Source organism: Myotis davidii, unplaced genomic scaffold (assembly GCF_000327345.1).
Source record: "Myotis davidii unplaced genomic scaffold, ASM32734v1 scaffold375, whole genome shotgun sequence".
In the NCBI taxonomy this organism is placed as follows: domain Eukaryota; kingdom Metazoa; phylum Chordata; class Mammalia; order Chiroptera; family Vespertilionidae; genus Myotis; species Myotis davidii.
Genome location: NW_006286297.1, coordinates 51653 through 62835, shown reverse-complemented (window position 1 = coordinate 62835; position 11183 = coordinate 51653). Strand labels below are relative to the sequence as shown.

At 42.4% G+C, this 11183-nt stretch overlaps 1 long non-coding RNA gene across 1 annotated transcript in view; it reads right to left on the bottom strand.

The window, feature by feature from the left end:
* The window catches only part of LOC107182130, an 18674-nt gene that overhangs the window by 3726 nt on the left and 3765 nt on the right, over positions 1 to 11183 (bottom strand). The window contains exon 2 of the long non-coding RNA XR_001512854.1: positions 1713 to 1858. This is a non-coding gene — a long non-coding RNA (uncharacterized LOC107182130). The remainder of the gene's footprint in view (positions 1 to 1712; positions 1859 to 11183) is intronic.

The window sequence follows — 11183 nt, the reverse complement described above, 5'->3', positions numbered from 1 at the left end:
TCCTGTTTCCTATACATACAGGTAGACTTTGTATGTGTGCATATACACAAATATTTTGGCCAAATCAGACCATATTGCAAGTTTTGCTTTCAATATTGCACCCAGAGCTCCTGGAAGGGAAGCTGCAGTACAGGGTTCTTACTGGCATCTGGTTCCGTGAGCTTATGGACCAGGACTGAGTGGAGGAAGATGGTCAGGACCCCACCACAAACACTTCTTGCTCTCATGGAATCTCCAGGACTGGATACTCTGACATGTGGGCTCCAGCATGCAGAAGAGCTTGGTTTTCACATTACATGGGAATGAAGCTGGGTTGGTGGCAGAGCTCATGTTTGGGTGTGGAGTCAGGCTATTTCCCTTCAGGGGCTAAGAAAGGTTTTTATAAGTTCATGTTGATTCAGCACATGCAAATGACACTTGTTTTCAGCTCGGCATGCTCACAAACATGGAGGCACGGTGCCTTGCTGACTAGCAGAAGTCCCAGCCGCCACTCCTCTTGTGAGTGGACATCTCAGCAAACAGACCACTTGGCTGGGCTGCTCCTATTTTAGGGACAGAAAACATAGAGAGTCCCTGAAAATCTGAGCTGATTCGTGTGCTGCAAGGCTCTGCACATGTGCAGGCAGGTGCTGCTCCTTGTCCTCAGAGCAACGTTGACACATGTCTTCTCACATAAGTACATGTTCTCCTCTGAGAGAACTCTTTTGGCTAGAACACAAGCTCATTTGCCAATGAGGAAAAGACCACACTGGCCTTCCCGCACAGATCTTAATGTATAACCCCAGATACGGGATCTTTCACACTTACTCATACCTATTGACCTAATCCTGAAATTTAATATAATCTCACATGCTGGGGATGGTTACAGAGGTGGGATGGGGAGATATTTTGTAGTTCATCTAGAACCTCATTGTTATTTATAGAAAAATGTTCATTTTATCTACAAGTCATTGGTTCTCAGTGGGATGACTATGCCTTCCAGGGAACATTTGTTAATGTCTGGAGATAGTTAACAAGAATTATCTGGCCCTAACTGTCAAATGTGCTGAGGTTGAGAAACACTGGCATAGATTGTGGTAAGACTGAATGGGTAGAGGAGTTTAACATGTCTTTAATTTTCTATACTTTATGATATTCTGACATCTTGAAACTCTTGCTGGCTACATAAACTCTGCCCATCCAGGACTTGCCCTCTCGTAGAGAGAGCAAAAAGCTCGGCTGCTAAGCATCTAGATCAATCCTGCTCCTATGACCCCAACTACTTGCTTATCTAATTGTCCCAGGTGAAGCCATATTGCCTCTGTCCCAAATCATCCCATGGCAAGGGACCAGGCAGCTAGGGACCACATCTATAGACTAAATAAATCCACTGGAATTATTCAGCTAACAGTCCTAACCTGATTACCTGCCCTACCTCGCCTTTCCCATGGAGACCCCAGGAAAGACTCTGGCTCAGACTTTCCCTTGGGTTCTGTCTTCTGCCACCTGGTGAGAAGCTGGTGTTTCTGCTGTGGCTCTGCATGGCCCGTGGTGGCCCCTCCCTGAGCCCTCATTCTTCCTTCTTCTTGGCTGCAGTGACTTTACCACACCACAGACAGCATTCACATTCTCAGAACAATGTGTAATGAAAATCATACAGTCTCCCCATCTTCACATCTGGCCTATTTCTGGGGAGCCCTACTTTCAAAAGTAATAGAGAAATCCCCACATACTTCCTCAGGGCACTCCTTCCCTGACGATCTTCCTCCAGCTCCCAGTAGTAAGTCTGTTTGCTAATTTCTTTTTCCCAGAAGCTTTTGAGCTCGTGACAAGTTTCACAGCAAAAGACTTCTTGTCGGATGTATTGGTTGTTCATCCCCTAAAATTAAACAAAAAGAAAATAACAAATCTCAGCCCCTCAAATAAAGCCATTCTAATGAGGAGTCATGAAAGATGGGTTTGAATCCAGACATTGCCTTGCATACTTTTAGTGACTCTGAACAAATCACCCAGCCACTATGAGCCTGTTTCCATAACTGTAACTGTGGACAATAATCGGAAAATATTGCAAAAAGATTTGAAATGAGCAAAAATTAAAAAGGTGTTGAGTAACTGTTCCGGATTATCTGGTTATAGATAGGCCGGGCACTTTCATTGTCCTTGAGCTAGTTCACAACTCTGTAAATTATAGAAAAAATGTGGTAGCACAAGTCATTCTTAAACATAAAAATGCAAATAAATTTTGTCCAGTGGGATGTAATTGATATCCCTAAGGATATCACCCAATTTTTCATAAACTTGTAAATTCATCTCAGTATTCTTTATTGCCTACATGTTGCTGTTTTTTTAAATTCTCCTTTGAATACGTTGCAATATCTTACGAGTTACCTCATTAATTAATTATTAAGCTTGGTACAATACTTGAAATGTTTATTTTACATTTTAAGAGAGTCATGATTTTAACTTTGTTAAAAAAAATTATACTTTAACAGTTGCTTTACTGCTGCATGTGAAATGGATAATGTATGCAAATAGTAAATAGGCACTCGACAAATGTTATGCTCTTTCCATTCTCCCTCACAGAATAACAATAACCTCTATGGTTTATTGAGCACATAGTGTGAGGTGGGCATTTTACACACGCGGGTGCATTTGATCTCACTACAACTCAGAGATGGGTGATGTCACACTCATTGGTCTGATGAGAAAACTGAGAGAATTTGCCTGTCGTCTCATTACTGAACATGAAGGAATGGGGATTTGAACCTAGGTTTGTCTATCTTCAAAGTAGATGCTCTTCTCCGACAATCCTCGTCATGAGACATGGCCACTGGGAGCTGAGAAGGAGGGCAGATGAGTGTAGCCATTACTGTGACTTCGGTCAAAACCCTTTCTGTGCTCTGAGTCCAAGTTTCCTTTTCCATGAAGTGGAGATTAAATATGATCATACAGAGGACACTGCCCAACACACTGCCATTCGCTCCCCAACGTTCATCTACCCACACAGCAGATGCTTGATCTTGGGAGCTGACAGTCTGAGTCCTGTCCCTCCCACGGAATCACCACAGACGTTCTCATTGTCTGTAGTTTATGTATGATATTAAATGCTTTGCTGCTTATTGACTCAGCCTATATTTCAGGTTTATCTATCTCTGTTTATGGGCTGACAAGACTAGAAATTCTTTAATTTCAGGAACAAGATGCTTCCTTTCTTGTCCAAGGTCCAGTGTTGGGCTGTGTCCAGAGAAGCCTTTAGCAAAAGCACTGGTGGTGAGTTTCACCCTTACACCATTTAGGCTGTACATTTGGGAGTCACTGAGGGATGCCCAACATGTCTAAGAGGTGGTTATGTTACTACAGTTGACAGTTGCTACTCTGCTAAAGACTGGACTCAATCCTCCATGTTATTGCTCAGCCTAACTGCTTATTTAGCTGGAAACTGCTGGAAACCTGAACTTCAGCATCTAAGATCATGCTGACTTGTAAGAACTGCTACAAGGGGAAATGCATTTGTTTTAGATGGCTTGTAACAGCCTCTCCCTCTCACCCCCCCGCCTTTTTTACTTGTTTTGCATTTGTTGCTCCATATACTATGCTCATTGTGAGAAGCACGTTAGTAGGTGGGATCATCTGCCTTGTACTGTTAAGAAACAACATTGATAGCAATTTTAGAAAAACCTCATAATAAAGCAGGGAGCAGGGAATGAATGGTGTCCAGTGTTCCCTATGGGTACTGACCGCTGCTCTCTGCACCTGCAGAGGGGCTCTGAGGAGAGCAACAAGGATCGCTTCCCAAGTCGTCCTCTCAGTGGGACCAGGGAGAAGGGGAAGCGCTGTGATCTCCTTGAGACAGATCGTGGTGCTTTTCTAGTCACAGAAATAAGTTCTAAGGAACGTGCAGGTATGCACACCTATCAGGTACCTGAGCCTCCTGAATTGCTTAAAGGTCTTTGAGATAAAACTTGTATTTTTCCCCCGAGGAATTTTTCAAAGTGAGGTGTCTCCATTCTGTTCTTAAGCAACTTTTTATAAACACACGTTTATGTTTTTGCAGTCATTCATCCAAATTTCAATTTGCTACTTTCATCCCATGGTGTATGCAGATGGGAGGGAAAAAGACTTCCCAGGTGACCTCTCCTGAGATTCTCTATGAATATAGGATATTTTTATTGACAGCCACATAGCTGTGTTTTCCTTCACCTTTAATGGCACAAAACTCAGCAGCAGCAAGTTTAAATAACTCTAATGGTAGGAGTTCACAGGAATGAGTCATTCTGGTTATCTTCATAATAAACACTTAGGAAAAGTAGCTGCTTCCCCCCTTTAAAAATATCTCTCAGGATCATTCAGTTTACTCCCCCTCCCCCAATTTTGATATAAACATGGGTACAGAGAAATATTTCTCTTTTCTAAGATAGACAATAGGGTAAAAGGCATTGGCATTGGCAATGACACCCAGTCCCTGGGTGACAACAAGGAGTGACATGATTTAGGCATGAAGCAAGGCTGTTCTCACTAGTGGCCAGATAAATCCTGTGACAGACCCTCACCTACCGGTGGGTGGACTGGGGGTCTGTGATCTCTGGCTTATTGTTATGCTCTTCATTGAGCACATGTTGGATGCCTTCAGTCCTCAAAGTGCTTTACAGTCCTCATTCATTTCTCATAAGCCCACGCTTGTCCACAGTTGCAGAGGAGGTGCAAAAAGGCAGGCCATTGCCTAAGGTCACCCCATTGAAGGGAATGGAGTTGGGATTCAAGCCCTGCCCAACCCCCAAACCTGTGCTCACCACTGGCACACGACTTGGCAATCAGCCACAAAGATGGCACTTGTGGAAAGAGCTGGGTGGCTCTAGAAGCATACCTCCTGCTTCAGTTGTTCTGAGCCATGTGAAGATCATTAATCCCTTATCAATGCTGAATTAGATGAACTTTTTTTCAAGATTAGTCCATGCAATTACAGTAACACAGACTTCCTTTTCTCTCTCCAATACTTTTTGTAACAGGAGCACACCACAGCAGTTTTATGTGTTTCACGATAAGGACATACACACAGACACACACCAAAACAATCAATGCTCATGGACACGAACTCTTCCTGCACCCGCACTTTGTGAAATGTACTCTCACCATCCGGCACAAATGCCCCTTCCATCACCCAGCAATTCTGCCTCTACAGGTGCCGAGGATGTGGCTGCCACTTCATTTCCTCTCAGGTGGACCTTGCCCTTGGGATGAAAACACCTGAAGGGCTGATGCTCCTAAGACCAGGAGCAAGAAGAGGACAGCCTTTGCTGGGACTTGCTAGGTGTCTCCTTCCATCTCCACTTTGGGCCCCACTGGACAGAGATTAAAGTGAGATTCCTTTCTTCCTCTTCTGTCCTTCACAGATGGGAGTGGGAGCATGTGTGAGAGTGCTTCTCCTCAGGTCAGCACCTTTTTAGAAAGCATTTTCTTTTCCCCCTCTCCTCACAGTTCAGTCAAGCTCTTTGAATTTAAGTCTTGAGTCCCTGTCCACAGTTTCCCCTCCAATTAATATCCTTCAAAGCCTTTCAGACTTTGCTGACAACTTGACATTTGGGTCTTAAGAAAAGGTGCAAGTGAAATAAAAGGACAATTGGGACAGTAAAAGTGACCTTGAGAAACATATGTCCTTTCTTCAGCTTAACTTTCTCATATTGAAAAAATGGCTTTGCCCTAACCGGTTTGGCTCAGTGGATAGAGCGTCGGCCTGCAGACTGAAGGGTCCCAGGTTCGATTCTGGTCAAGGGCATGTACCTTGGTTACGGGCACATACCCAGTAGGGAGTGTGCAGGAGGCAGGTGATCGATGTTTCTCTCTCAGCGATGTTTCTGACTCTCCATCTCTCTCCCTTCCTCTCTGTAAAAAATCAATAAAAGATATTTTTCAAAATGGCTTTATCTGTGAATTAAATGTAGATTAGCAGCCGAAGTGCTCAACATAGAATAGAATCTGGCCCATGGTAAATGCTCATCATGATCATCATCAGCATCAATGCTCATAGCAAACTGCAGTGAATACAGTCTTAAATGCTAACTCACTTAATTCTCAACATATTGTGTTAGTTTCTATTATTCCTGTATTTCTGGGTAAGGATGTGAATCTGGGAAGTTAGTGACCTTCCCTCAGCCTCAGAGCCAGGAATCTAGCCCAAACCTGCTGCCCTCACAGACCCGGGTCTGCTCACTCACTGGGTGCTGACATGACACCTAAGTAACAGTGAGCAACACATCTCCCTCTGCAGTTGCCAATCAGACGCTGAGAATTATCTCCATGATGACAGTAGCTCTGGGAAGTAAGTCTTGTCATTCCCCCAGTCACCAGACAAGAAGCAGCTTGAGAAGGTTTAAGTGCTTGTCAGTATCACAGACTGTGTAACCAGTGCTCTCAGTCCTGTGAGCTTGGTCTGGTGTCTTGGTCACTAGATCAGACAGCACCCTTGTAGAGGACAGGAGCTCTGGGCACCCAGCTGGGAATGAGGACCAGTAAGATCATAAATATCAATCTAGTTAGTTGATTGGCTCAAAAATTAAATTTCAAACTGCTCTGTACATCAATATTGAGTCCATGCACAAACTGGCATATGGACCATAACAGGATTGTATGTACATTAAACTTCCTGAGTTGACAACTGTGCTCTGATTATGGAAGAGAATGACTGTGTTCTTAGGCCGTTCACAATGAAGTATTTTGAGATGAAGTCTCATGATGAGTCAACTTATTCTCAAATAGTTAGTCAAACTATGTAGAAAGATAAAGCAAATCTTAAAGCAAAGCAGGTGGTTGTAGGTGTATTTGGGCTAACAGTATATGATAACTCTTTCCTCACATAATCTGGGACCCATCGGGGGATGTTGGAGAGCCAGTTTTGGCCCGCAGGCCAGTCCTAGGGACCCCACTGGTACACGAATTTGTCCCCCGGGTCTCTAATCTTCAAATTAAAATATAAAAAATAAAAATTACCGTTCTCTCCATTCAAAAGAAAAATTGCCATTTGGCTTGCATCTCTCACATTTACCCCGCCCCCCGCCCCCATCCTCCTGTGCAATATACAAACCCCTGTAGATAAACCCTGGACAATTTTACCTTTTGACATTCTTTGTAGTGAGCATTTTTAATGCCAAAAGTAAGCAACTGCTTATGACACAAGTGGGGGCATTGCAAAAAGACAGGAACCACCTTGAAAGAGCTCCTGATAGCCAAAACTGGGAACAATTTGAGCAGCAAAATATTTAACATGATATTAGTTACAACAGAAATAATGAATCCAAACTAATATAAATTATTGAAATAAATAAATGAGGAGGAGAAACTCTTCTTTTTAGAATTATTCTGATGAATAAATGTAGAAGAAATGAAGGGATATAAAATCGCCATGAGAATGTCACAGTAATAATTGCTACAGACAGGATCCATTAATGGATAATAAAATTAGTGGATGAAACTTTAAGGAAAAGCAGGGTATTTGCCCATATAGCCTCAAAATATCCCTCCAAAAATTGCTAATTATTGTGGTGGTTTTCAAGATGACCACAAGTTCCTTGATTGCTCACCCTCCACTTCCCCCCAGGTGGAGCTGAACTCCTTCTCCTTGCATCTGATGAGACTTGGTGACTGATGGGAAAATGGTAACTGCAGTGCAGAAACAAACAGCACCTCAACCATGTGATCAAGGTTCACATCACTGAGAATAAGCACTGTTGATATCACATGGCCCCTGCCATCCTTCCCTAACTCCACAAACTTCAGTCTACCTGACTACAACCCATTGAACATGTCAAGTCACGTGCCATACTAGACATGTAAGTCAAACAAAGATTGAAAATATTGTCACAGGCCCTAACCAGTTTGGCTGAGTGTATAGAACATTGGGCTGCAGGCTAAAGGGTCCCAGGTTCAATTCGGGTCAAGGGCATATACCTTGGTTGCAGGCACATCCCCAGTAGGGGGTGTGCAGGAGGCAGCTGATCTATGTTTCTCTCTCATCGATGTTTCTAACTCTCTATTCCTCTCCCTTCCTCTCTGTAAAAAAAAAAAAAAAAATCAATAAAATATATTAAAAGAAAGGAAAAAAAGAAAATATTGTCACAGATTGATGAAGACTAAAGAGAAATGAACATATAGATTAGATATAGATAGATAAGGTATAGATATAGATGATATAGATATAGGTATAGGTATAGATATAGATATAGATATAGATATAGATATAGGTATAAATAGATATGCTGGGCTGAATCCTAGAACACAAAAAAAGGACATTAGTGGAAAAATTGAATGAACCTGAATAAAGTCTGTAGTTAAGTTTATTGTATCAATGTTAATTTCTTACTTTTTATCAATATACTTGGTTATGTAAGATATTGACATTAGGAAAAATTGGGGCACAGATTTGCAACTTTGTCTAAAGCTAAAATAATATCTAAATAAAAAGTAAAACAAGAGCATATATATCTTCCTGACACTCTTTTTTTAAAAACAAATATATTTTATTGATTTTTTACAGAGAGGAAGAGAGAGAGATAGAGAGTTAGAAACATCAATGAGAGAGAAACATCGATCAGCTGCCTCCTGCACATCCCCCACTGGGGAAGTGCCCACAACCCAGGTACATGCCCTTGACCGGAATCGAACCCGGGACCTTTCAGTCCGCAGGCCGACGCTCTATCCACTGAGCCAAACCGGTTTCAGCTTCCTGACACTCTTTGACAGTAATGAATTTGGGTTTTGTGCCTCATTGAAGAATGTTTTCGGCAAACACAGAGATAATGAATAATGAGCTCAGCCTGTGTCATGGAAAGAGTCCTGGACTAGGAGATAGGAAAACTCTACATGAGCAAGTTATTTAAACTAAGCCTCTGTTTTCTCTTCTGTAAAATAGAACTATATTTCACAAGTTTAATGAGTTTTTTGTTGAAAAAATGCTATGGTAAATATTTAGCACCTGACACAGTAAATGTTTAAGAGCATTATGGGTTGTCTAATTTACATCCATAATGTCAATTACCTACAAATTGAGGGCCAAAGACTCAAAAGCCTATGGGGTCTAGGTGTGTTTAGAAGGCTCTGTGGCAAATTCTAGAAAACATGCCCATTGAAAGGAGGCACCGCCACTCAGCTCCAGCTGATTGTTGCCAGTGGAGCAGATATTTGAGTTTTCTAAGAGAAGCTGGGAACCCTGATTTTTTAAAATGTGTAATCTTGTCTTTAAATTGTTGATAATGAATTTAACACATTGTATGGACCATAAAGACATATCTGTTGGCCAGATTTGTCCTTTTTAGTCACCAGTTTCTCAGTCCTATGTGGACTAGAGGGGAAAATCTCTGAGGTCCCCATGCCTTAGATTCCAGGAGGAACACACGTTGTGCACATGTAGAGTTAAAATAAAACACCACAAAGCAAAATCAATCAGAGTTTTGTTTCTTCTATCTCCCATGTCACTGCTAAGCACTGTAGGTTTATATTGGTAATATCCAGGCTGTTTCATTTGATTTCTAGTCACTAGTTGGGGATGGGAGAGAACTGGGAGACCATCCTGCCACACACAGAGAAGCCCTGGGACTGGATCTCCCAGCTCCATGAAACACAGAGAGCCTCCAACCTAGCTGGGTCGGAACTAGGAGATGGGTCTTCATTTTCCTTGACCTTGACCGCATGCTGTTGGCCCACAGCTGGATTCTAAACAACTGTGGGCCGAGGATATTGTGTAATATGATACCCTTCACACATGGTGTCATAGACTTGCTTGTGAATGGACGAAACACCTCTGATTTCCTCAGGTTGACACCGTTCATATAGTCAGTCAAAATTGTCCAATGGGTTTTGAGTTAAAAGTGGTAATTTCTCTAGAAAATTTTATATTCTGTCCCCATTAAATACATATAAAAGTTAAATTGGCTGGCTAAAATAGACCATTTGGCAAAAATACTGTTTCATCACTGCCCCCTACACCAGAAACATCCAGCCCAGTGGCTATTTGACATTCACTAATCAGTATTATTTATTTCTAAACAGAAAATGGACTGTGTGTTTCTTTTAAAAGAGTGGGCATGAGCCAGTCCGACTGCTCAAAAATAATTAAGTTTCCAGAAATATTTTTTTCTTTTAGGTCATCGAATATCTGGATGGCTCCTTATCATCTCTATTTCCCTGTTGAGTGAGAATTAGATTACGGTGGTGGATGTCCCACATTCCTATAGCATAGGGTGTGCTTTCCAAACAAGCTGGATGACTCTGATCAATAGAGCAGAATTCCTTAGAAACCCACGTGGTGTGAGGGGCAGCACGGCTTCCCAGGGGAGTGAACATAGCTGCACATGTGCTGCTAGTGCTGAAGGAATCAGATACTGGAGAGCCACAGAAATGAGACAGAATCGCCCTCACTGTCCCCACTCCCCGAGGGCTGCAGGAGCTCTTTGGTTTGCATATTAGGAGATACACACAAGTGAAAATCACCCAATGGCTCTCTTCAGAAAATCCCCACAATGATTTGGTCCACGGGTTTCAAAGTTTTACATGATTAGCGATGATGCTCCTTTAAGGCTACACCGGGAAAAGATGTGAATGAGGTCCTTGGACACAGCAAAACACTTCAGTGAGTGCTGAAGGATAGAAACCTAGTAGTAGCAGTCCTTTACCTCCTTTCTTGTTGCAGCCACTACACTTCCCAAAGACACCCACTGCTAAGGGTGTCTCATTGATCTTTCCCTTGTAATGAAAGCATGTGTGTGTATACAGAGTGGAGTGAAATAGGTTTACAGTTGTTCATACTGAAAACAATATGATAATACTATCCAATAAAAGAGAAACATGGTAATTGGCATACAACCGCTACCCTTCCCATTGGCTAATCAGCGAGATATGCAAATTAACTGCCAGCCAAGATGGTGGCCGGCAGCCAGGCAGCTTGAAACTAACATGAGGCTTGCTTGCTTCAGTGACGGAGGACTCCAACGTTTCCTGCCTGCCGCTGCAGGCCTCTGAGCTGCAGTTTGAAACATAGTTACAAATATAGAAGCTAAAACAACCCCAGAAACCTGCTTTAGTCTGCGCCTGGCTTCAACCAGCAGGATCGCAACATTGTAAGCAAAGGCCAGAAACCTACTTTCAGCAGCGGAGGTCTAAGAGCTGGAGCCAAGCCTCAAAGCTAAAGCTTGCCCAGAATAAAAAAAAAAAAGAAA